This window comes from Prunus avium, chromosome 8 (genome assembly GCF_965620075.1).
Source record: "Prunus avium chromosome 8, drPruAviu1.hap1.1, whole genome shotgun sequence".
Classification (NCBI taxonomy): Eukaryota; Viridiplantae; Streptophyta; class Magnoliopsida; order Rosales; family Rosaceae; genus Prunus; species Prunus avium.
In genome coordinates, this window is record NC_142291.1 from 5,552,020 (window position 1) to 5,579,711 (window position 27,692).

The following is a 27,692-nucleotide window of genomic DNA, read 5'->3' on the forward strand; positions in this document are numbered from 1 at the left end:
CATGAGATTCACAAATGCTACACACTTCCTTCGGAGGGCTTCTTGAGTTTAATGCAAGAAGAGCATCTAGCTTTTGTTCCAGTTTTGAAATCTGCACACTAGAAGCATCATTAGAACCACTAATAACACGTTTACCTCTTGTATCCGTATGTTGGGTCTCCATTGCTATCTCCTCAAAGAGTTCGTACGTTTCTTCTGGAGTTTTGGTTTTAAAAGAACCACCTGCAAAATTGGTGACTATATTATGACTAGAAGGGGTTAGTCCTTTATAAAACATACGCATTTGAAGCTTCAATGGAATCCCATGATGAGGACATTGGTTGAGCAACCCATTGAATTTCTCCCATGCTTCACAAAACGATTCATCATCTTGCTGTGCAAATAACAAGATCTTGTCCCTAAGCATGTCGGTCTTTTGCGTGGAGAAGTATTTTTCCAGGAACTTCTTTTGAATGGCAGACCATGTAGTGAGTGAACCAGGCTTCAAAGAATTCAACCAATACTTCGCCTTATCCTTTAAAGTGTATGGAAACACTCTCATTCGAAGTTGATCTTCTGTCACACCTGTCAAAGGAAAAGAACTCACAACATTAAAAATATCCTTTATATGAGTCAATGGATCTTCATTAGGTAAACCATAAAAGGAAGGCAGCATATTAAGATGAGAAGATTTAAGCTCATAATTTCGAGCTACAGTGGGCAGCAAAATGCTTGAAGGAGAAGCTGGAATTGTTGGGATATCAAGTTCTCCCATGAACTCAATGGCAGCCATCATTTCTTCTTCTTCTTGGTCTGAACTTGCTTCCGAATTTGAAAGTGAAGAACCGGGAAGTTCAGTGTGGAGAGCAAGACTTGTAAATGTAGCAAGAGCTTGCTCTTTTGCAGTTGACAACTCCCTTTCTAGACGATTCTGAATTTCAGAGGTCACTCGTCTGGGTTGCAATGATGGTCCTGCGTTCAAAGATCTAGAACGTTGGAACGAAGACCTCACTTGTTCAAGTAATGGATTTTTAGACATAAACTACCTGAAACAGAAAATTAGATTAATTAGAAACACTAAAAAGAATAGGGTAACCTTGGGCACATAACCAGGGAAGAACTTTCGTTCAGTCCCCGGCAACGGCGCCAAAATTTTGTTGTTAATAATATGTTAACTCGCAATTGTACGGGGCAATTAGTAGTATAGCAAGACAAGTACGAGGTCGTACCCACGAAGACTGAGAAGTTAAAACTAGTTATGTACTTAGATTACCAAATTCAAGAAAGTAGGAGGTTATGTCTAAAACAGAATTTAAAACAAGAGTGGTTGTGATTGTTGAACAAAAGAAGCAAAATGAAATTGCAAACAAAAACAAGTAAACAAATGTAACAAAGAGTGGTTTTAAGAGTTGGAAAACAGATTTTGAGACTAGGGCATTCGAATCACCATAACAATTCAATTCTGGGTTATAAAGATTCAAGTAACAAGTCTAATTCAGATTCAAAGATTGATTCTAGCTAAAGTATGATTAGGCCATGGTGTTTGGTCCTAACCTTGTGTTCCTAATTCCCTAATTTGATCATTTGTTGTCTAACCTAAAATTAAGCATTAGGAACCCATTAAGCATAGAAGAACATTTTAAACAACCAAGTATGTATCTAATCCCTGTTGTCGAATGTCCATACATACTCTTCCTATTCATAGTTCAATTCGAATTAAAGCATGGTGTATACTCTTAATTCAAACCAAGATAGTTAACAAACAAGTTCTAATGGTGATCAATCATTCAAACAAGCATGTTAACTTATAAGCATAATGAATAAGAACATGAATCATGAATCAAACTTGAAACTCCAAACTTATAAACCCAGAATATTCATGTTAGGTTACATCGAAGCCCTAGTTATGGATTTAGCTACTCATAATGGAAAAGAGACTTGAACAGAAATGAGAAAACATAATGAATACAATAAGAGTAGAAAAACCCTTTTTCTGAAGTTCTTGTGGTGTCCAAGGCTTCTCCAAGTGCTTCTCCACTTCTAATGCTTCTCCAAGAGCTTCCCCACTTCTAGAAAGATGTATGAAGGATATGGAGGTGATTTGGGATGAGTTTGAGTGAGTGGTGATGGCTAAGGAAGATGAAATTCGTAGGGAAATGGAAGAGAGGTTTGCTGGAGTTGTTTTGGTGATTGTTGGAGTGTTTGGGATTTTGGAGTGTTTGAGGATGGTTGGAGTGAATTGTGGGGGTTGTGAATCTCAGGATTTGTTGTGTCTTGAATGTGGAATGGATGTGGTATTTATAGGGAGAGGGGAGTGACAAATCTGAATTCAATATGGCTAATGCATACAACACTTGCATTATAAAAGATAAATTGGTTGATGCACTTCACTAATGCATACAACACTTGCATTATAAAATCTGAATTGGTTGATGCACTTCAGCAATAAATCCCACCAGCAGCCCTAGCTCATCTTCATGTCACCATGACCAAGCTTCCAACCAGCTACAATAGCTCATGCCTAGCTCACCATGACCAAGCTTCCAACCAGCTCATCCTGAGGTCAGCATGACCAGAAACTTCAAGGGCTTACAACTTGGGCTAGGCTGAATCAAATGAAGACTTTAAGATGTCCATTGTGAAGTTCAGAATGTGTATGATCCAACCACACAAGTATTGGCCCAATCCAAGCTCGGAGGAGGAAGTTAAGGCCGAAACAAATTGCTAACTCAGTTTGCTCGCTGACAAAATCCATCCTGAGCATGGTTCTGTGTTTGCTAGGTGACGGACTCCAGATTTATCCAATGGGGCTGAATTTTGGATATGTTATAGTACACACCCATTGGAACAACTTTCATGAAGAATGTTGCCTCATCCGAGCTATGTAGGTTGCTGAAACAAAGCTTGCAATATGACCTACGGAACTGGACTGGCAGGGGGCTGTAGCCAAAATGAGTTTGTCTTTAAGCTCTTCTTCTCTTCATCCAAATTAGGCCTTAACATGCATGAATTGCATGAATTATGCTCTCTTGCTCTTTTGGCCTACAAAACACACAAAGGGAGGCAAATAACTCAAAATTATAAGAAACTAAGCAAAAGAAGTAAGTAAATTGGGCATGTATATGTATGAAATTATGAGCTTAACAACACACACTTCACTTCTTTATTGTATACAATGCATGGCTTCATGCCTATTTATAGTTATGTGTTGCCGACTTTGCTCTCCATTCCACCGCCTTGTTTTACCTTCTAGACAATTCTTCATGCTTCAACTTGGCTGCCAACTTGCTTTGCTTTCCATAGTTTATGCATCTTTCTAGAATAAACTATATTATTCTAATACATCAACTAGTTACAAAGTCGGTGAAGCTTTCTCCAGTTTTCCAGATTTTTCTATAGTTATCTAGCTCAAATGTTGACTTCCTTTTCTAGGCTTTATTTCCTTTTATACTTCTAGAACTTTGTAGAGATTGCTCCTCAAAATAGGTTGAGCTGGGGTTGATACTTTAACACTCCCCCTCAACACCAGCTCACATCCTTCGCATCACATTGAGCTGATGACGAAATCTTTCCAACTTGCTGGTACTCAGACCTTTTGTGAACAAGTCTGCAATTTGATCATCTGTATTGATATGTCTCATCTCAATCTCTTCTTGCAGAACCTTCTCTCTAATAAAATGGTAGTGTATCTCCACATGTTTGGTTCTTGCATGAAAGACTGGATTTTCCGCCAAACGAACTGCTGATTGATTGTCACAGTATAACGGCACTGAATAATCTACCAGTTGATGTAGATCATTCATCAGCTGTGTTAGCCACGTGATCTCTTGAGCTGCCATTGCTGCTGCCCTGTACTCAGCTTCCGTGGTTGACAAAGATACCGTCGGCTGTCTCTTACTACACCAAGAAATTGTTCCTGAACCAAGCTTAAACACGTACCCGGTAGTTGATCGACGAGTATCATGATCTCCCGCATAGTCAGCATCACAATAACCAACTAGCTTGCAATCTTCACCTTTCTTGTACAACAGACCATAGTCAATTGTACTTTTCACATACCTCAGTATTCGTCGTACTGCGTCCAAATGAGACTTCTTTGGATTTTGCATGTATCGACTCATCACACCAACTGCATACGAAATGTCAGGCCGAGTCAATGTCAAGTAGATTAGACTACCCACCAATTGTCGATACATCGTTGTGTCTTCCAAGTCTTTGCCTTCATATGCGCACAGCTTGACATTGGGCTCCATTGGCGTTGAGATTGGCTTGCATTCAAGCATCCCGAACTTTTGCAACAAATCTTTTGCATATTTCTGTTGACACAGAAATTTTCCTTCTTGTGTGCGATCGACCTCTAGCCCAAGAAAGTGCTTGAGTTGTCCCAGTTCTTTCATCTGAAAACGAACTGACAAATTCTCCTTCGTCCGGTGAATTTCTTCCTCATCATCACCAGTGATGATTAGATCATCCACATATACCAGCACGATAGCTAATTTTCCTCCATTAGCTTTGACAAATAAACTAGGATCTGCATGGGTCACTGAATAACCACTTCGAGAGAGAAATTCTGCAATCTTACCGTACCATGCTCTTGGTGCTTGCTTCAATCCGTAAAGTGCCTTTTTCAGCTTGCACACATACTCGGGATGGACTTCGTTCTCAAATCCCATTGGTTGAGTCATGTAGATTTCCCGATCTAACTCCCCATGCAGAAATGCATTCTTCACATCCATCTGGTACAGGTTCCAATCTTTGTTGGCCGCAAGTGCAAGTAGGACTCGTACGGTCACAAGCTTTGCCACTGGACTAAACGTTTCATCATAATCTAGTCCGTATTGCTGAGAGAAACCTCGAGCCACCAACCGAGCCTTGTACCTCTCGATCGACCCATCAGGACGACGCTTTATCTTATACACCCATTTGCAGAATATGGGTTTCACATCTCTTGGCTTTGGCACTAGATCCCAAGTCTGATTTTGCTCAAGCGCAGTGATTTCTTCTCCCATAGCTTTAACCCATTCGGAACTCTGTGATGCTTCTTCAAATGTTTCAGGCTCAACTATGTCTTCTGCTATGGCTGCGTTGGCGTATTTGGGATTTTGCTTCCGTACTCTTGTTGACCTTCTGGGTTGTGACTGTGGAGTCGGTATTTCCACTTCACTGGGTCTAACTTCTTCTAGTGCTTGTTGATGTACACCAGTTTGCCAAGGATTCTGAGTAACGTCTTGCTCATCATCGTCACCATCAAGCAAATCTTCATGCTCATTTGGACTCGGTCGGATTGGAACAATTTGCTCCCCCAACTTCTGTTGCAGCTTATCTTCAATTTCTCTCGAGTCTGGTAACACCTCCTTTTTTGGGGACCACCAAGATGATGCTTCATCGAACACCACATCTCGTGATGTGTAGCACCTTCCATTTGTAGGGTCACAACACTTCCACCCTTTTCTCTGGCTGTCGTATCCCACAAAGATACATCTGATTGCCTTTTTATCAAACTTGCTACGTAGATGACTTGGAACAAATACGTAGCACACACAGCCAAATACTCGAAAGTAACTGACTGTAGGTTTCATATCCCACAGTTTTTCGAAGGGTGAAATAAATTCTAACCTTGGTTGAGGAAGTTTGTTGATCACATGGGCTGCAGTTCTCATGGCTTCAGCCCAAAACCTTCCAGGCACATTCTTGGCATGCAGCATGCTTCGACATATCTCTGCAAGATGCCGGTTCTTTCTCTCTGCTACTCCATTCTGTTGTGGCGTGTTGGCACATGTGAACTGATGACGTATGCGAGTCTCTCGTAGATACTGGCAGAATTCATTCGAGGTATATTCTCCTCCATTATCTGTGCGTAGACAAATAATCTTCTTTCCCACTTCTCCTTCAACTATCTCTCTAAACTCTTTAAACTTTGAAAATGTGTCGGATTTTTCTTTCATAAAGAAAACCCACACATACCTGGAGAAGTCATCAATGAACGTCACCATGTATCGCATCCCGCTAATCGATGGTTGCTTAACAGGACCGAACACATCAGAATGGATTAACTCTAGCAGTGCTTTTGCTTTGAACTTGGATTCCTTATATGGTAGTTGATGCGCTTTACCATATTGACATCCTGCACAGACCGTATCTGTTCTCACATCAAGCTGAGGCAGACCCTTGAGCATTGACTTCTTCATCATCACGCTTAGCTTGTGATAGCTAACGTGGCCCAATCTCATGTGCCATAAATCTGCTGTCTCGTTCTTTCTTGTCTTGTCTACATATGCAGACTCTGCTGACATTACGTAGACTGACTCTAGTCGTCGTCCCTCCATTGTCGGCATCCCTGAGATCTTGAGGTCTCGATACACCTTCACATCTCTTGGACTGAATAGGACATAGTGGCCTGATGATGTCAGTTGTGCTACTGAAAGCAGATTCTTCTTCATGCCTGGAACATGGTAGACATCTTGAAGTGGCACCTGGTTAGAATTGTATCGTGGTGCTACTATTGTCTTACCGATGTGGGTTATCGGTAACCTTGAGTTGTTGGCAGTCACCACCACACGATTGCCTTTGTACTCAGTCAGGTTCTGCAGCTTCTCCTTATCACCTGTCATGTGATTTGAGCAGCCTGAGTCGATAATCCAATCATTCTTATAGTCAATCCTTTCCGGTGACGTCACAGTGAGAGCTATCTCCTCTTCCTCTATAGCGAGAGATGCTTCCGCGTCCCAATCATCCTCACTTTTCTCCTTTGAGTTGGAAGTAGCAGCATTACTCTCAGCGGGCCTTTTGTTGGACCAACAATCTTTTGCCATGTGACCCTTCTTTCCACAGTTGTAGCATTTACCTTCGAATCTTTTAGTATTCTTGGATTGACCACGGTTGCCGTGAAACTTTGAAGCTCCCCCTGGCCGAGAACTTCCTTCTCCTTGATGACTTTTCGCCTTGTCACCATCTCTTTTAGATCCATTACCAAAGTGCTGCTTGAAGTTGCCTTTACTTTTGTTGGAGTAGAGCGCTTCCTCCTCTCCTTTTAACGAGACCCCTCCCATTTGCTTAGCCATAGCTTCTTGATCGGCAAGCAAATTTTCAAACTCAACAAGTGATGGTTGAGTAGGCCACCCTTGTACAGCAGCAACGAAGCCTCGGTATTCGGGTCTCAGACCATGGATAATTATTCTTTTTATCCTAGATTCCACAATAGCAGCAGTAGGATCTAAATCAGAAATTTCACGGCATATGGACTTTACCTTGTGGAAGTACTGAGCAATCGTCATGTCACGTTGTGCAACAGATAGCAGCTCGTTCTCAAGAAGTTGTAGTCTTGTGTCATTCCTTTTTGAAAAGAGTGTTGCAAAGGTGTCCCATGCTTCCTTTGGTGTTTTGGCTTTCCTTATGTGCTCCAACATTTCTTCTTCAATTGTTGTCTTCAGGGCAAACATGGCTTTACCTGCTTTGATCTTCCACTTACGCAAAGCGTCGCTATTGTCTTCTCGTGGTTGTGCAACATCGTTGCCCCCGACGACATCCCAAAGATCTTGACCTTGCAGATAAGACTCCATGCATGTCGCCCACGTGTTGTAATTTTTGTTGTTGAGCTTCGTGATTCCTCCAACTACGTGAAGATCACCCATCGTTTCGGCAGAATTCCGGCAGTACCGAACAAGCTTGAACTAAATATGCAAACTTGTAGAGACAAACTCTTCACGACTCAAAGAAGCTCCCGCAGAATCAGTCACTGACCGTCCCGCTCTGATACCAATTGTTGAGCAAATTTTAGAGTACACAACTCTAAGATAGACTTGTTGGAGACAAAACAAGTAAACAATTTACTTGTATTAGACTCACAAAATATTACAACAAACAACTCTCAAAGGAAAGACTAACTCTTACAAACACTCTTTCTCACTTCACTCACACTTCTCACAATGACTCCTTAGCTCTATAGCTCACTCTTCTAGTTGACACACACTTCACTTCTTTATTGTATACAATGCATGGCTTCATGCCTATTTATAGTTATGTGTTGCCGACTTTGCTCTCCATTCCACCGCCTTGTTTTACCTTCTAGACAATTCTTCATGCTTCAACTTGGCTGCCAACTTGCTTTGCTTTCCATAGTTTATGCATCTTTCTAGAATAAACTATATTATTCTAATACATCAACTAGTTACAAAGTCGGTGAAGCTTTCTCCAGTTTTCCAGATTTTTCTATAGTTATCTAGCTCAAATGTTGACTTCCTTTTCTAGGCTTTATTTCCTTTTATACTTCTAGAACTTTGTAGAGATTGCTCCTCAAAATAGGTTGAGCTGGGGTTGATACTTTAACAGGGTTATGGATGTCTTCGTGGAGCAGTTGAAGTCTGATATTGACAAATTCAAGCAGCACAAGCTCGATTTGAAGCCATCCGATTATATAACTGACGGTGATGAAGACGACGACGACGAAGATGATAAAGATGGTACTCTTGATGCTGACACTTATGCTGATCTTTTTGTTAGCGAGGCTGCAGGGTGTTGCATTAGCAAACACCCCGAGGACACCCGTGTTTCCCATGCCGTTTTGCTGTGTGAAAGCATTGCAAGGAGGCTTTTCCCACGCAAACCAGATCAATCAGACCAATCAAATCAATCTTATCAATCAGAAGAGTGGGAGCGGCTTAGGAATGAGGTTTTGGCACCCTTGAGCAGGTACTGGGATCGTCAAGGCATGTTTATTGGACGACAGCGCTCTGAAGTTATGATGTATTTGGAGGAGGTGAAAAAAGCAGGAGAAAGAGGAGGCAATTTGAGTGGCCATGGCGGCATAATAAAGCCAGATGCTATGCTCCCAAATGAGATCATACGCTATGTATTAGACGATGGGGATGTGAGGGAAGGGGCTGAGCTTCAGTGGAAGGCAATGGTGGAGGATATGTACCTAAAGCAGCAAAAGCAGGGGGAGGGTTTGGGAAAATTTAGAAACTGCTTGGCAGTGTGTCACATCAGGGATTCCAATGGCCTAACGCGCTTGGCGGTGAGTTTGGGACTTTTGTTGTCTGAACTTAGTGAAGAGCCAGCATGGAAAGGAAAGGTGATCAGTTCCGGTCATTTGCCGGATCAGCTGATGCTGCATTCGATACAAGGGGATGATCTCAAGTCCAAGTGCGAGTTTATGATGAGGACATCCAACAGGAACTTGGGATCTTTTGCTAATAATTGGGAGATATGGGATTTTATTTTGGAAGTGGCTGAGAAAGAGAACTTGAAGGCAGAGCAGATGGTTAAGAAGGTGTTTGTGTTCGCCAACTACGGTGGATATGTTGGGGTTGGGGGTACATCCTGGAAGACTCTGTATGAGGCAAAACGGAGAGAGTTTAAGGAGAAAGGGTACGGGGATGATGCAGTGCCACACATTTTGCGTTGGGATATTTCGTACCAGAAGATGCCTCGTATAGAAGAACATCATCCAGGGGTGACGCTGTTGAGTGGCGTCTCTAACAATTTGGTCAAGTCCTTCTTGGACAACTGTGGGGAAATTGGCCCGCACCATCTGATGGAAGCAGCCATTGCTGACAAAGCGTATCAAGCTCTCACTGTGGTCGACTGAGCTTCAACCGTTGATGATCTAATTATTCTGACGATTCATCATCTCTCCATCATGAATTAGTGGTATCTTTAATTTAGTTTCGTTTCACTTTTGCACTGATATCTTAGCCTAGCCAGTGCTTAGATAGATATATGTTCTAGATTCCTGATCACATATTTGAAATCATCATCGATGCATCATTTGTTTTAGTTAAATTTAATTTTAAAGTTGAGTGTTTTTTTTTTTTGGGCTGTCTTTCTAGTAATTTTGTAGGGGTTATACTTTTGCAATTTTGTGTGAAAGAACCAAAGAAATAAAGAAAAGCTAATAGAAAATTAAACATATGCAATTGAAGCAATCCTAGCCGACATGTGCATCCTTCACCATGTAACTTTGTGGCCACTTCCAATGCCTTCTTCCCTATGTTTTTTCTTAATTCAGTCTGGTGTGGAGTCATGCATATGTGCCTCAGTGCCTGGCATTGTGGCACCTTCTACTACATGCATGTATATATATATATCTTCGCAGAAAATGCTTACAATGTAGTCCATCACCTAGGGTTTAGGGAAATGGAAAACATGGAAGTTAAATTACAAACTACACGCAGAAAATATCGTAGGATTTGTACATGAGTTTAAATTCCATGGTAATAGGCGGAATTGTACAATTCCCAGACGAGAGGGAATTTTCATTTTCTACCCGCCAAATCTCCTCGATAAAATATCAGGAATAGCACGTCTTCTTCAAAGAGAACAAGCCTGCGCCCCCTATTTGATGGGTATTCGTCTGATGGTGTTCTGCTGAGTTTTGCCGGGGAGTTTCAGTTTTCAATTTCTTTCCTTGTCGTTGGCCTCTTTTTTGTCTGCTATATTGATTGTTTTGATATGTGGAACTAGGGTTTATCCTTTCTGCCTCATTTCTGCTTTTATTTTATTTCTCCTCTCTGCCTTTCAATCTGACAAAAATATTCGCTCTTCCAATCAAGGTAAGAGTCTCAGCTATCCAGACTCATCTTTCTCTGCTCTTCCCATGGCTATATTTGCTAATTTTGAGTCTATTTCTCCTTTTTCAGTTAATTGATATTTTTTTTCCATATGATAATAATTCTTTGTTGTTCTCCTTGTGCCTTGCCCCTGCTATGTGCTTGGTTGTTGAGTTTGTTGTGGTTTGGTTCCTTTTTCGTATCTTGCTGGCCTCTTTTTTGAGGTGTGTTGATCGAATTGCAGTTGAATAAAAAAATTTGCTTACTTTTTTGAGGGTTTTTGGTTTTGCAATTTTGAGGGAAGCAACAAAAGAAAGAAAGAAAGAAAGCAAATAGAACATCAAACATATGCTATTCATAATTACACTAATTAATATGTTGTCAAAGCAATTATAAATTATTCACTCTATGGTTATTGCAATAACTAATAATATCTAGTAATGTCTAATATATCTCTCAGAAAACAAAACAAAAAAAAGGTAATATCTAATCTATATATAGTCCCCCTGTGCCCCCAATTCTATCAGTGCTCCAGCATTACATTATCTTTGACCTGTTTCATCGTAAGTCCAACTTTTTGAGTCATGCACCAACAGTTTGACCTTCCAATATTTTATTCATTAGAAATTGCCACACCCAAGTTACGTGAGAAGCTTCATGCACGAAGCTTCCTTGATTGTTTCTTTCTCCTCCCAAGCCTCTGTATAAAGAGGGAGAAATGAAAGCAAAGCACACCACCGGAAAATAGAGAAAAGAAAGGAAGAAATGTGAAAATCCGTATTCTTAAGAGTTTATTTAGGAAGGTTAAAATATTTTATTTTATTTTATTTTTTAAAAAATACATTGGTAAGTATTAAATTATAATTATAATTGTTGTACTTTTATAATAAATTATAGTATTATAATCATTTTATGAAAGTCTATGTTTTATTTAATTGCTTCATCCAGTGCAAATTCATTTTTTTTATTAAATGGTTTTGATGATTTTCTTAAAATTTTCTTTTAATATTAAAATTAGTTAAAGGTAGTAGGATTTTGTGCATAGCTATCTAGAATATTTCATGCATGGTTGTGTAATTGAGTTATTTTATATACTCCACATAGTTAGCATGTGTCAATCAATTATGCATTAGATGGTTTACTAGTTTTATTTACTTGCGAACTAATTAGATGTCAATGAATTAGATGGTTGAGTCATCAATACGTGTCCTCATTGTATTTCTTCTTATCCTTCTTTGACTTAGAGTGAAAGAAAAGCTACTTAGCCTTTAAGAACTAAGGAGATGATCTTTAAGCATTGAAGTTATCTCATAGCTACCGCCCTTGGAGTCCTATAAATACAACATTTGTTTCTTCAAGTCCAAAAGTGTAGAGGCAATAGAACGAGGAAATAAAATAGAAAGCGAGAGAGAAATAGAGGTAGAAAGAAGTAGAATTGTCAAGAAAAAGAGTGGGAGACTAAATTTGTGAATGTGGTAGAAAATTGGGAAACATCTTACATTTCTAGCAAAAGTTTTGGTATAGGGGTTTCTTGGAGGCCTTTTATAGAGATTGATTTAATTAAATTTCGTGAGCATTATATTATGCGTGGTACAGTTTGATTGACATTCCTTGTATTGGGTGTTTACGTACTCTTAACTATTTGAAAAATGTTGGCATAATTATATATGCATTGGTAATGTTTTAAATGGCTACATTGTTGTGAAGGGCATAATTATATTAGGTCAAGGAATTTGGCTAAAACTCTTGGGTTGAGAAAATAATGGTGGAAAAGAGGGTAATGGAAATGATCTTTTGTGCAGTTAAGTCTAACTCCTGGTAGGTACCAGACCTCAGGGATCCCACAGTGCACATGGTTTTTATTGGGTGATACAAAACTGGCGATAGGGAGTTAGACAAGATGACTAACAAAAGTGCATTTATGGGATGATTGAGATGGGGGTTAGTTCATATAAATGGGGATTCGGGACCAAGTGGTATAAGCACGGTATGGGACGTGCATGTCTGCTTGTCGAGTTATATGAATTAACATGATTAAGAGAAGATCATTCATGCATTATTATTAATAATGTGATATTTGGATGTGTGATTGTATGTCACTTAATTTAGTTACATCAATTTCCTGTAAAAAGGTTTATGTCCCTACTGAGTTGTGGTTTCGCTCACTCCCTAACATATTTTGCAGGTACTGAACCTGAAATCTAGAGCTTGTGATGATTTTGGCATATCTATAGAGTGTATTGACAGGACCCGCCCCGAATTCCTCGAAACTCGAGACGAATCCTGTGGAAATTTAGACATCACACCGATGCCGGGCCCACTAACTAAAAATTTAGTCTCTTTTCCAAATTAAGGGAAAAGAGCACGAGACTTTCTACCGAAATTTCGGCAGAGTCTCCCCTATAAATTGGACATTTCCCAAAAATTCCAACCTGCATAAAACACATTTAACAATACCAACCGGCAGCATGCACAAGTTAACAACATGCAATCACAAAATAGGCCCCCGGCCTTCAGGTAATTCAAAACAGAACCAACAATGTTCTTAGGTCAAATAATACATTAAACACAATAATATTTCGCGGCTGCACCTGGTGAGACCGCAGGTTGCCTACGTACCCTTGAACAAGGGATCAAGCCACACGTAGTTCTCATGTCAATGGTCACAACTCCAATTCCGATAAAACAAAATGAACTCATTCTTAATCTCTTTCTTTATATCAGTTTAAACCCCACAACCATACCATATGCAAGGCGTATGTACAATTAACACATCATCAAATTATTCCTTTTATAACAGTTCAATCCCGCAACCATACCCTTTCCAAGGCGTATGGTGCCAAACAACACTGCCCAAAAATCAGGGCTTATACGTTCATACATGTACAGGCTCACAAATCTCAAACCAGAATCAAAACCACATATACATATATGTAATATGTATAACAAGAAAAGAATAATTATATATATATATATATATATACATACATAAATACACTCACCTCTCACCATCATCATGTACCAGGGGAAAACAATCCAACCGGGGATTGTTGACTAGCTCACACTTATCCGGCCCTCAAAAGTCCATGTGGCTAGGGACGAGCCGTCCAACTGGGGGACTAAACTCAACCAGCCCGTACGGACGAAGAATCAAGACCCGTACGTCTGAAACAGTCATACGCGCGCAGACTACCCAATCAAGGGTCTACAGCAACATCCCGTCAAGGATGCCCCGGGTTCCGTCATATCCAGACCATATCCACAATTTCCATGTATCAGTATCCAAGGGAAGGTACATGTGATGTTGCACATCATGTACTGGGGGAAACAATCCAACAGGGGATTGTTGACTAGCTCACACTTATCCGGCCCTCAAAAGTCCATGTGGCTAGGGATGAGTCGTCCAACTGGGGGACTGACACTCTAACCTAGCACGTACGGACGAAGAATCAAGACCCGTACGCCTAGAACCGTCCTACGCGCGCAGACTACCCAATCAAGGGTCTACGGTCAACATCCCGTCAAGGATGCCCCGGCTACTGACATTTCCAAACCATATCCACAATTTTTCCGGCATCCCACAATTCCAGGATCCATGACCAATAAAGCCCACACGCCCGAAACCCGGCACGTGTGTGAATAGTATATCCAAAACACATCCATATATCCATTTCCATGAATCCCAGTGTCCAGATCCACTGTTTCCAAATATCATCATCCAAGGGGGAGGTACGTATGATGGTGGAGTTCATAATCCTTATATAAAATATTATAAAGTAATATTCCATTTCTTAATTCAATTTTTCCCACAATACCTATTTATAGTAGACAAATAAACTCTCAAGCATAAAACCCATAACCGGGGAAGTACCTAAGATAGTGTTTTCTCAAATATTATATATATAAACTCAAGACACTCGAATATATCAAATCCACAAATATATCACAAATACTTTACAGAAATTAAACATTCAACTATTAAATATAAAAAGAATTTAAATATATATCATTAATTTCAACAACATGATATTTATATCACAACACCATAAAAAAAAACAATCTCATAAATCCACAAAATCAACATAAATCAAATGACGGTCAAGACTCGTCCAAAAGGGTCGTTCTAGTACTCTTCGAAGAGTGGAACTACCTTGGGAGACTCAGGGTCAACCGAGGGACAAACTGCCCAAACTTGGTCAACCGGGCCTGTGGGGCCCACGCTCCGTTTTATGATCCGAACGTCCCTAAGGGTTCCTCAAGGACTAGGATACACGTCCTGCAAGTTTGGTCCGGATTGGACGGTTAGATCACTCGCGATCGCACGACCGGACGGTTAACGTAAAACACAAACTTTAACTATTTAAATCGGAACATCCGGGGCTCCGATTCCCGATCCGCGAATTCCTACACGATCCTAGGAATATCCAAATCAACATATATTAATTTGGAAGTGATCCAACGGTTCTAACCTATCGAACCCGGAAATCACACAATATGTAAAATCCGTTCGGGGTTCAAACGTTATCCGAATTGAGATCCGCGAAATCCTACGCGCTCGTGAGGACACGAGGATTATTCTAGGACCAAGAGTGGCTCCTGTTACCTGGTCCACTCGCCGCCCACGCGTTGGCAGCGCGTGGGTGTGCATAGTAAATTCCGGCGGCCGGAAAATCTCCAAACCGCCGGCCCAAATTCCTAGCCTAAGTAATACACCCTATTTGGAACCAGTTTTGTTCTTGGACTATGGCCAAAAAGTGGCCGGAAGTGGCTGATTCCGGCATCCTAAGCTCGGCAGAAACTTAACTCGAAATTTAACCTCTCAAACCTCAAAATTCCTTAAAACCTACCCAACCAACAGCTAGAGCATGAAAATCAGTCGAAAAATCATACCTAATTCATTCGATTTGGTGGCCGGATGACGACGAACGGAGCCGACGAAATTCTGCCAAAACTGACGCGATTTTCTGGTTTTTCTGGCAGACTCGTGGCGGCAGGCGGCGGGGGAGGAGTCGGGCTGAGCTGCTGAGATGTCGCCGGTCCTTTCTGGGCTGGTCCGGCGTCCTACGGCGGTCGGATGGTGGTGAGTTATGGTGGAGTGAGGTGTGGCTGGAGGAAGAAGAAAACAGGGGAGGGGGAACTCACGCGGGAGAGAGGGAGAAAAGAGAGAAAGAAAAATCCCATTTTATTAAAATTCGTTTTCCACTATTTACAATTTTGCCACTATGGGTTTTTACCTCGTAACTTCTTCGTTACAAGTCCGAATCGAGCCTACCGCGTGTCTACGGACTCGGCTCGGTACAACCTTCCTAAAAATACCACCCGTTGTTCCAAACTCTCTCCGGATAAAAATTTACCTTTTTGCCCCCACTTCAAGGGCAAAATTGGAAATTCCATTTTCAAATTAAATTAATTAGTGAATAGTCTTAAATTTTGGGTCGGGCTGTTACATGTATTGTGTACATAGCTTGTGGATGAATAATGAGCTACTATTTTAGTGAACTCTTGAGTAGTTCTAACTTGTAAAATAATGTAAAAATTTTAAGATTGCAGATGTTGTCGTTTCCGCTAAATATTCTATGTGAAATATTTGTTTTATTTATTTAAATGTTTCTTCACATTTTAGTTATATTTTTTATTAAATTTTATAATTAAGGTGTGAATTACGTCTTAACCAAATGTTACGTAAATCCGTGGGTTGGGGCATGACAAGAAAAAATAGAGAGAAAGAGAAAGAGAAAGAGAAATGAGAGAAATAGTGAACACCAATATTATATGCTTTTGTAATCCTATTCTTTTACATAATAAAAAAAAGATTACTACTGCTGCTTTATGACAAATAAAATTCAATCTTTGTTGTTTTATGATTGTTTACCCTCTAATAAACAAACGGGGGCTTGACATTTTTAGGGCAAATACAAGCCGAAAAGAACAAAACAGTCCACATGCTACCATAGTGGACAAACCGGTCTATGGACAACATATTTCCTTGTTTGATCTGGTTCTTAAAAGATTTCTAATGACAACATATTTCCTTGGCTTTAGAAATTAGATATTGCTACCATCTATGGACTGATTTGACACCAGACTCTTGCTGAGGAGCAAGTGTTGAAGTTACGAGGATTTGCCGGACTAGGTTCGTCTCCGTGGTCGTGAAGCATATTTGCAGAAAAAGGGTCAGTATAATAAGGCCCTGGTAACGTTTTCGGAGAGTGTTTTCAGAGAATATTTTCAGAGAATGAAAACAAGAAAACGAATTTGCATTTTCAGGAAATGAAAATGCATATGGTAGATTAATTAGAAAACATCTTCAGAAAACAAAAACAATGAAAACGTGTCTGGTAGTACAATTGTTTTTCAGGTGTATTTTTTATAATTTCATTTCTATTTTTTTTAAATTCTGATATTTTAGAGGATAAAATTATTATATGTGAGTTATTTTCAAGTGTATTTTTGCTAATTTCAGTTTTTTTTATTTTTAAATTCTGCTATTTTTCAAAGACAAAAATTTATAAACAATAAAAAAATGTATAATTTAACAAATAAAAAATTCTACTGTTTTTTTTAAAGACAAACATTATCTATATCTCATTTCTTTTTTCTCTTTCTCTCTCTTTCTTTATCCCTTTCCTTCCTTCACAGGCCCGTGCCCTTCTTCTTTCTTTTTTTCTTTCCCTTTTCCTATTTTCTTCTTCTTTTCTTTCCCAGACAGTTTCTTTTTTCTTTCTTTCTTCCTTTTTCACTCTTTTCTCTTCTCTTCTTCTTCCTCTCTTAATTTTTTCTTTTCTTCTTCTTCCTCTCTTATTTTTTCTTTTCTTCTTCCTCTCTCTGATTCTTCCTCTTCATACCCATCCTCTTTCTGTTTTCATTTGTTAATTGTTGGTGGTGGTTCGATTGGGTGGTGATAGTGGTTCAACTGGGTTTGTGGCAGTTATGGTTCGACTGCTTTGGTGGTGATCGTGCTTTGGAGGTGCCGGTGCGGCAAACTAGACGATGGGTCTGGATCGGTGGAGATGGGTTTCCACAGTGGTGCTCCTCAGTTGAATTTTTTTTTTTTTTGGTTTGGTGTGCTTGATAAGTAAATCAAGATCTCAGATATTTTAGAAGAAGAATAGCTATGGAGAATTTCAAAGATAAGAATCGATGTTGATTGGTGAAAGAGAGATGGAAAAAAGGAATTATCGTATGGACTGAAAACGAAAACGTTGAAAACGAAAACAACATATTTTTGTTTTCAACTTTTGTTCATGAATTGGATTTGTTTTTGGAAAACATTTTTAGGGAAAACAAAAACGTTCCACCGAACAGATATTTTCCAGAAAACAGGAAATGAAAACAGAAAACAGGCAGTGAAAACGATACCGAACGCCGCCTAAGTTTTTGTACGAAAACATTTCCCGATTGTTGGGGATTTTTAGATCTCAGCACACGTGGTCGTGGAGTGATGTTTCATTATAATTAGAGAGGGGGAAGCTTATGCTAATTATGATTACGATTCTGCGAAAATGTGTGAGCCATAAATGAATACTCTGATAATCACAACTTGCTGCTGAGAACTGTGAGTAGCTCTTTGAGAAGTTAGTTTTGTGACCTTTGCTGACTGTAAAGTTGAATGTGTATAATGGCGCACCGAGTGCTACAAGTGACTGCCGTCTTTTGTTAAGACTAGTGTTGGGTTTGCAAACTAGGCTTGATAGTGATGTTCTGAGAGGCATATAATTCTGGTAATTAATGTTCAGCGTGGTATCAGTTCCTGATATTTTAGAACTGTGTATCAGGATATTATCGAGGGCCAAGCACCAGGCTTGACGAAGAATGCTAAAAGGTTCTTAGTTTTGAGCAATATTGATCATCGCTCGTGGAAGGAGCACTTACAGGCACTTAAGTTGGTTCAGCAAGCTGTGGGATTAGTTGGATGCGCACAGAGGGATCCACTTATTGAATATAAGCTTGAAGTAGAGGTGTCAAACGGGCCGTGCCGGGCCAGTCCGTCCCATTTAAACTCTTGCTTTTAATATTTTCGTGCCGTGCCGGGCCGGCTCATTTAATAAAATCATTGATCCCGGCCCGGCCCAAAGCCCATGTCCATATTCAAACGGGCCAGGCTGGGCTCGTGCCGTGCCCGTGCTCGAGCTCGTGCCATACTCGGGCCCAAGAACCAACCCATTTAATTTGAATTTTTTTCACTTGATTTTTTTTTTCCTCTAGATAATTCAATTTATAAACATTAAAAATATAATTAGAGGCAAGAAATTATGAACTATTTGAAAATATTAATCAATCAAACATCCAAACAATACGAAGGGGCGGAGGGCAAAAAATATTCAACTCCACAAAGTCCACTTGAACTTTTCATCTTTAAACAACTTATTATTTTATATGTGAAGAAATGTTTTGCTTTGATTATAGGAAGCGTATATGTCATATGTATTGATTAGATATCAAGTCCAATGTTGTTTAATTAATTTGTAGTTGATATGTTTAATTAACTAAGGACCCAAGTAATTTTCCTAAAATGAAAGACATCAAATATATGTTTATGATTTTTTTTTTTTTAAAAAAAACATATAAACAATGACATTAGATGTCAAATTATTGCATTTTGATATTTTGAGAAGAAAAAAAAAAAGCTAAATGGGCCGTGCTTGGGCTCGTGCCGTGCTTGAAGTGGGCTTGGACTAAGCCCGGCCCTGTCCATTGGACCTATTTCTTGATCCCGGCCCGACCCAAATTTTCGTGCTGTGCCGAACACGGCCCATTAATATTCGTGCTCGTGCCGTGCCGTGCCTCATTTAAACAGGCTGGGTTCGTGCCGTGCTGGGCCGGCCCGTCCCGTTTGACACCTCTAGCTTGAAGGCTACAATCTTTTTCTTAGAGGTGATGGCACAGATAAGAAAAAATGTTATATATTCCATATGCCTAGTGTGTATTAAATTAACACTTTTATCTTTTTAAATTCTGGTTTTGATTAAGGTGTTTTATTATTTTGGGTGTGAAGTGCCGAGTATGTTTTTGGGATTATTTTTGTTGAATGTGTTTTACAAAACTTGGGGTAATCATATTCAGGGGGAAATTCCAAAGGTCTGTGTTTTTTTATTTTTTTTGGCTGTCTTTCTAGTGATATTGGTAGGGTTTATAGTTTTACAATTTTGAGGGGAAACAAGAAAAGAAAGAAAGAAAGAAAGAAAGCAAATAGAACATCAAACATATGCTACATGCAATTGGTGTTCATCAAGCAAATGACTTTAAGATCAAATAATTAGTCAACGACTTATTCATAATTACACTAATTAATATGTTGTCAAAGCAATTATAAATTATTCAGTCCATGGTTATTGCAATAACTAATAATATCTAGTAATGTCTAATATATCTCTCAGAAAACAAAACAAAAAAAGGTAATATCTAATCTATATATAGTCCCCATGTGCCCCCAATTCTATCAGTGCTCCAGCATTACATTATCTTTGACCTGTTTCATCGTAAGTCCAACTTTTTGAGAGAACAAAATGCATATTTGGAGAATCGAATTATTGAGTAAAGTTTATTATTCCGAGATTGGAAAATTCTTGGTGTGAAGTGAAGGCAACTTTTTCCATCTACTCTCAGTTTTTTAAAATTTATTTACAACGTAAGTTTCCTCGTTGTTGCTATATTGAGATAATTTTGTTTTCTACTAACATAATAAGAATAATTATTTCTAATTCTCTTTCTTTTGTTTTTTGTTTTAAAAATTTATTGGTTTTCAGAAGATGATCATATTAACAAGGACGTGGGCCTTACTCAAACAAACTGCGAGCATACGAAAAGATTACAATTTGCTTGGAAAGAAAATAAAAGTCATGTCTGAATCGAGGAAGGCCGGTGATAAAGAATTAAAGGAGAAACAAGACCAGTTTCAGGCGGCAGAGGAGGCCTTCAACGAGTCCTTCACTAAGCTTAGAGCTGAGCATAAAATTGTTGTGGGAAATGCGGCTGATGCGGTTGACTTATGCGATTTGGTGAGATTAAATTATTGGAAGGTCCCCACAACAATTTTATGCTCAGCTCTAAGCTTAGCGAAGGACTCGTTGAAGGCCTCCTCCGCCGCCTGAAACTGGTCTTGTTTCTCCTTTAATTCTTTATCACCGGCCTTCCTCGATTCAGACATGACTTTTATTTCCTTTCCAAGCAAATTGTAATCTTTTTATATGCTCGCAGTTTGTTTGAGTAAGGGCCACATCCTTGTTAATCTGATCATCTTCTGAAAACCAATAAATTTTTAAAACAAAAAACAAAAGAAAGAGAATTAGAAATAATTATTCTTATTATGTTAGTAGAAAACAAAATTATCTCAATATAGCAACAACTAGGAAACTTACGTTGTAAATAAATTTGAAAAAACTGAGAGTAGATGGAAAAAGTTGCCTTCACTTCACACCAAGAATTTTCCAATCTCGGAATAATAAACTTTACTCAATAATTCGATTCTCCATATATGTATTATGAATTACATGGGATGGGTATTTATAGCAAACTAAAACCTAGAGACAATAGGATTAAAATTACTTGCTAAAACAAAAATTCTAACCCAAATAAATTAGGAAACAAGAATGGTGTGTCAGCTACGACATGTTTTGGATATGAAGAGTGACAGGACCCGCCCCGAATTCCTCAAAACTCGAGACGAATCCTGTGGAAATTCTGACATCACACCGATCCCGGGCCCACTAATTAAAAATTTAGCCTATTTTCTAAATTAAGGGAAAAGAGCACGAGACTTTCTACCGAAATTTCGGCATAGTCTCCCCTGTAAATTGAACATTTCCCAAATTTCAACCTGCACAAAATTCACATTTTAATATTCCAACAGGCAGCACGCACAATATAATTTCATGCAATTCATATAATCGGCCTCTGGCCTTTAGATAATTCGAAACAGAACCAACAATGTTCTCAAGTCAATTACTACATAAACCATGTACTTAATGACTTCAAATAACTTTACAAACACCACAGAAATCATTAAACTGGATTCAAATCCAACAATCACATCGAACCACATCAGGAATCCAATCACATACGCATAATCGAACAAACCTTTTTAAACACAATAATAATTCGCGGCTGCACCTAGGTGAGACCCCAGGCTGCCTACGTACCCTCGGACAAGGGATCAAGCCACACGTAGTTCTCATCATCAATGGCCTCAACTCCGATAATATACCAATATTCAAAGCAGAACCAACAAATACATTTCAGATTTATCACCATCCAACTTCCAACAAAACACAATGAACACATTCTCAAACTCTTCCTTTATATCAAATCAACCCTGCAACCATACCCTATCCAAGGCGTATGTACATGGAACACATTATCAATTTCTTCCCTTTATATCAATTCTTTCCACGCAACCATACCCTATCCAAGGCGTATGTTGCCGAACAACACTTCCCAATCCAGGGCTTAAACATTCATACATGTACAAACTCACAAATCTCAAACCAGAATCAAAACCACATATACATATATGTAATATAATAACACCCACCTCTCACCATCATCATGTACCAGGGGAAACAATCCAACCGGGGATTGTTGACTAGCTCACAAGTATCTGGCCTCAAACGCCCATGTGGCTAGGGACGAGCCGTCCAACTGGGGGACTAACTCTCAGCCAACACGTACGGACGAAGAATCAAGACCCGTACGCCTGAAAACAATCCTACGAGCGCAGACTACCCAATTAAGGGTCTACAGCGACACCCCGTTAAGGTATGCCCCGGGTTCCGTCATATCCAAACCATATCCACAATTTTCATGTATCAGTATCCAAGGGGAGGTACATGTGATGTTGCACATCATGTACTGGGGAAAACAATCCAACAAAGGATTGTTGACTAGCTCACAATTATCAGCCCTCAAACGGACTATGTGGCTAGGGACGAGCCGTCCAACTGGGGGACTAACTCTCAGCCAGCACGTACGGACGAAGAATCAAGATCCGTACGCCTGAAAACAGCCCTACGCGCGCAGACTACCCAATTAAGGGTCTACAGCGACACCCCGCTAGGGCATGCCCCGGGTTCCGACATTTCCAAGTATCACACATTTCCATAATCCATTCACAAATCCAGGGGGAGGTACGTATGATGGTGGAGTTCGTAATCCTTATGTAAATATTATAAAGTAATATTCTCTTCCTTAATTCAATTTTTCCCACAATACCTATTTATAGCATAGACAAATAAACTCTCAAGCATAGAACCCATAACCGGGGAAGTACCTAAGATAGTGCTTTCTCAAATATTATATATATAAACTCAAGACACTCGAATATATCAAATCCACAAATGTATCACAAATACTTTACAGAAATTAAACATTCAACTATTAAATATAAAAAGAATTTAAATAAATCATTAATTTCAACAACATGAGATTTATATCACAAAACCATAAAAACAATCTCATAAATCCACAAAATCAACATAAATCAAATGACGGTCAAGACTCGTCCAAAAGGGTCGTTCTAGTACTCCTCCAAGAGTGGAACTACCTCAGGAGACTCACGGTCAACCGAGGGTCAAACTGCCCAAACTTGGTCAACCGGGCCCGCGGGGCCCACGACCTCCGTTTTATGATCCGAACGTCCCTATGGGTTACACAAGGTCTAGGATACAAGTCCTGCAAATTTGGTCTGGATTGGACGGTTAGATCGCTCGTGATCGCACGATCGGACGGTTAACGTAAAACACAAACTTTAATTATTTAAATCGGAACATCCGGGGCTCCGATTCCCGATCCGCGAATTCCTACACGATCCTAGAAATATCTAAATCAACATATATTAAATTGGAAGCAATCCAACGGTTCTAACATATCGAACCCAGAAATCACACAATATGTAAAATCCGTTCGGGGTTCAAATGTTATCCGAATTGAGATCCGTAAAATTCTACGCGCTCGTGACAACCAGGAGATCATTTTAGGATAAAAGTGTCTCTCTGCTACAGTGCCCACGCGCCGCCACACGCGCCGGCAGCGCTTGGGTGTCCAAAGCGATAACCACTCGCCGGAAAAACTTAACATCTTGACTCCAAACTCCTACTCTAGGTAATACACCTAATTTGGAGTCACTTTTGTTCTTGGGCTATGGCCAAAAAGTGGCCGGAAGTGGCCGGAAATTCAACCCGAAGTCCGGCCGACTATGAATTCAAAAATTGAACTGTAAACTCTCACAATTTCTGGAATCCTATCCAACAGGCAGCTAGATCACGAAAAATAGTCGAGAATTCATACCTCACTCGACTGATTTGGTTGAGAAACGAAGGAGAACGAAAGCTTGGAAGTTTCTGTCAAAACTGTCCAAAACCAGCAGCTTGTTTGGCTGTTTCCGGCGATCTCGACTGCGGATCGGGGCAGCGATGGGCTGGAACTGGAAGAGGGTCGTGTGGTGGTCCTTTTGGGACCGGTGCCGCCCCAAGTGGCGGCGTGTGGTGGCCGCGACGACGATGGGAAGTGGCTGCGACGGAGAGAAAATTCGAAGGGGGGGCTGTTTCTGCAGATCGTGAGAGAGAGAGAGAAATGAGGTCATTTCTGTCTTTTTAATAAAATTCAAACTTCAACTTATTTACGATTATGCCACTGAGGGTTTTAAGATCGTAACTTTTTCGTTACAACTCTGATTCAAGCTTACTGCATGTCTACGGACTCGTCTCAGTACAACCTACGTAAAGGTACCAGTCACTGCCCTGAAATCCTCCCGGATTAAAAATAACCAAATTACCCCTACTCCGAGAGCAAAATTGGAAATTCATAATTCTTGAAATTAATTTATTCACTATTCATTTTATTTTGGGTCGGGATGTTACAAAGAGTTTGTTGCAAAATTTTAGATGTGTTTGGTGTGGTTCCATATAATTTAGATGATATTGGTCATTTTGAAGGACAATAAAGCCACTATTAGCCACTTAATATTTCCTTCCAAATAAAGCCACTATTAGCCATATTAGATTAGTGTATAAATCTAGGAAATAATCAAAGATTATATCTTTAGTTTTCCTGTATTGGCATGTAAAACAAGTGGTTTCCTTGAGAATCCGCTAAATCATATATTTTTGCCATAAATGGGCAAAAATGCAATTTTTGGTACAAACAATCATTTATATTAAAACTTTGATGTTCAAAACCCATGCATCCAATGAATATTTGTGTAAAATCCCTCCCCTCAATGTTTTGTACTAAAAAAAATAAAAATAAAGAAGTTTGACGTAATGATAATACTACGATTCCAGGTTCCAATAATTATTGAGTTTATTTAATAATGGTGTATTAGCTACGACATGTTTTGGATATGAAGAGTTTGTTGCAAAATTTTAGATGTGTTTGGTGTGGTTCCATATAATTTAGATGATATTGGTCATTTGAAGGACAATATTTTGGTAAATTTTCCTGTTTTGTGTCTTTTATTTTTTGACGTCAAAAAGCAAAAATTTAACTTTTATTAATTTTTTTAAGAGAAAGATAATTGTGTGTTTAAATCTCTCACAGTTTTACTCAACTGGAAATTGCTTGCTTTAAAGGTATCCGTGTCATAATTATGTCGCGCCCTATTTGAGACTGCTAAGGTAGGCGGTGGACTCTTTCATTAGGGAAGGGAAGATGGGGGGCCTAAGCACGGCAGATGCCGTACACTTGAGTGGTAAAGGAATGCGAGGTCTGTATTTGATACGTGTTATAACTCCGTTTCTTAATCTATAAGTCATCTTCGTCTACGAAACAAAAAAACAGAGAGAGAATTAATCAATCTGTGTGTGTTGATTTTCGATTGCAATTTCAATATGAGGAATTAGGGATGAAGAAACAAGTGCCGCTGCAAGTGTGTTTCACTTCACAAGGATTCTGAAAGTAATGGCTCCTCCTACTCCTACAATTCCAACTTCAAAAACTCTTGTTGTCGGTCCTCCAACACTGCTCACAAGAAGATTAATGGCTTCCAACTCCAACGGTGACATGGCCAAGAAGATATCCATCTCCCCTATTTGCTCCTCCTTCTCTTCCTACGGTGATCCCTGCCATGATCTGTTTTTCCAGGTGACACGACCAGAAACATGCAGCGATGAAGAGTCGACCCAGCAGCAGCAGCAGCAGAACCAGGCGTCCCTTAACTACCTGAAGACACTGCTGCCGGTGGCCTGGTCCCACAATCCCCTAACCACCCTCAAGCTCATCTTCAATCTCCATGCTATTCGTAGCAGCAGCGGAAAATGTTATCCGGAAGGCTTCTACACGGCTGTGTTTTGGCTCCACCAGAAGCACCCCAAGACGCTATTATGCAACCTCCCCTCCATTGCTGATTCGTTCGGGGGTTTGTATGTCCTTATCGAGATTCTCTACCGCCTTCTAGAACAAGACCAAGACGCTGCAGAGAGACTCCACTGTGACCCGGACTATCAGTTGTTACACGACCGGGCAGTGGATGTCTTTGTGGAGAGGTTGAAGTCTGATATTGACAAAATGAAGCAGCACAAGCTGGATTTGAAGCCATCAGATTATATAACTGACGGTGATGATGACGACGACGATGAAGATGATAAAGATGGTACTCTTGACGCCGCCGCTTATGCTGATCTTTTTGTTAGCGAGGCTGCAGGGTGTTGCGTTACCAAACAACCCCAGGACTCCCACGCTGCCCGCACCATTTTTCTGTGTGAAAGCATTGCGAGGAGGCTTTGCCCACCCAAATCAGACCAACCAAATCAATCTTATCAATCAGAAGAGTGGGAGCGGATTAGGAATGAGGTTTTGGCGCCCTTGAACAGGTACTGGAAGCGTCAAGGCATGTTTATTGGACGACAGCGCTCTGAAGTTAAGATGTATTTGGAGGAGGTGAAAAAAGCAGGAGGAAGAGGAGGCAATTTGAGTGGCCATGGCAGCATAATAAAGCCTGATGCTATGCTCCCAAATGAGATCATACGCTATGTCGTAGAAGATGGGGATGTCAGGGAAGGGGCTGAGCTTCAGTGGAAGGCAATGGTGGAGGATATGTACCTAAAGCAGCAGCAGCAAAAGCAGGGGGAGGGTTTGGGAAAATTTAAAAACTGCTTGGCAGTGTGTCACATCAGAGATTACAATGGCCTAACGCGCTTGGCGGTGAGTTTGGGACTTTTGGTGTCTGAACTGAGTGAAGAGCCGGCATGGAAAGGAAAGGTGATCAGTTCCGGTCATTTGCCGGATCAGCTGATGCTGCATTCGATACAAGGGGATGATCTCAAGTCCAAGTGCGAGTTTATGATGAGGAAATGCAGCAGGAACTTGGTATCCTTTGTTCATAAAAGGAAGGTATTGGATTTTATTCTGGAAGTGGCTGTGAAAGAGAACTTGAAGGCAGAGCAGATGGTTAAGAAGGTGTTTGTGTTCGCTGACTACGGTGGATATGTTGGGGGTACATCATGGAAGACTCGGTATGAGGCAAAACGGAGAGAATTTAAGGAGAAAGGGTACGGGGATGCAGTGCCACACATTTTGGTTTGGAATATTTCGGACCAGAACATGCCTTGTATAGAACAACATCACCCAGGGGTGACGCTGTTGAGGGGCGTCTCTGACAATCTGGTCAAGTCCTTCTTGGACAACTATGGGGAAATTGGCCCGCACCATCTGATGGAAGCAGCCATTGCTGACAAAGCCTATCAAGCTCTCACTGTGGTCGACTGAGCTTCAACCGTTGATGATTTAATTAATCTGACGATTCATCATCTCTCCATCATGAATTAGTGGTACCTTTAATTTAGTTTCGTTTCACTTTTGCACTGACATCTTAGCCTAGCCAGTGCTTAGATAGATATATGTTCTAGATTCCTGATCACATTTGAAATCATCATCGATGCATCATTTGTTTTAGTTAAATTTAATTTTAAAGTTGAGTTTTTTTTTTTTTTGGCTGTCTTTCTAGTAATTTTGTAGGGGTTATACTTTTGCAATTTTGTGTGAAAGAACCAGAGAAATAAAGAAAAGCTGATAGAAAATTAAACATATGCCATTGAAGCAATCCTAGCCGACATGTGCATCCTTCACCATGCAACTTTGTGGCCACTTCCAATGCCTTCTTCCCTATGTTTTTTCTTAATTGAGTCTGGTGTGGAGTCATGCATATGTGCCTCAGTGCCTGGCATTGTGGAACTT

At 40.0% G+C, this 27,692-nt stretch overlaps 1 non-coding gene and 2 pseudogenes across 1 annotated transcript; all 3 read left to right on the plus strand.

Annotated features, from left to right (window-relative positions):
• The first annotated feature begins 299 nt into the window (after positions 1-299).
• On the plus strand, positions 300-406 carry LOC148291202 (small nucleolar RNA R71). Its single transcript, XR_015827178.1, has one exon. It is a non-coding gene; the product is annotated as a small nucleolar RNA R71 (small nucleolar RNA).
• A 7,794-nt stretch (positions 407-8,200) lies between these two features.
• LOC110765314 (uncharacterized) lies at positions 8,201-9,886 on the plus strand (annotated as a pseudogene).
• A 15,105-nt stretch (positions 9,887-24,991) lies between these two features.
• Positions 24,992-27,275, plus strand: LOC110765321 (uncharacterized; annotated as a pseudogene).
• Positions 27,276-27,692: the final 417 nt, after the last annotated feature.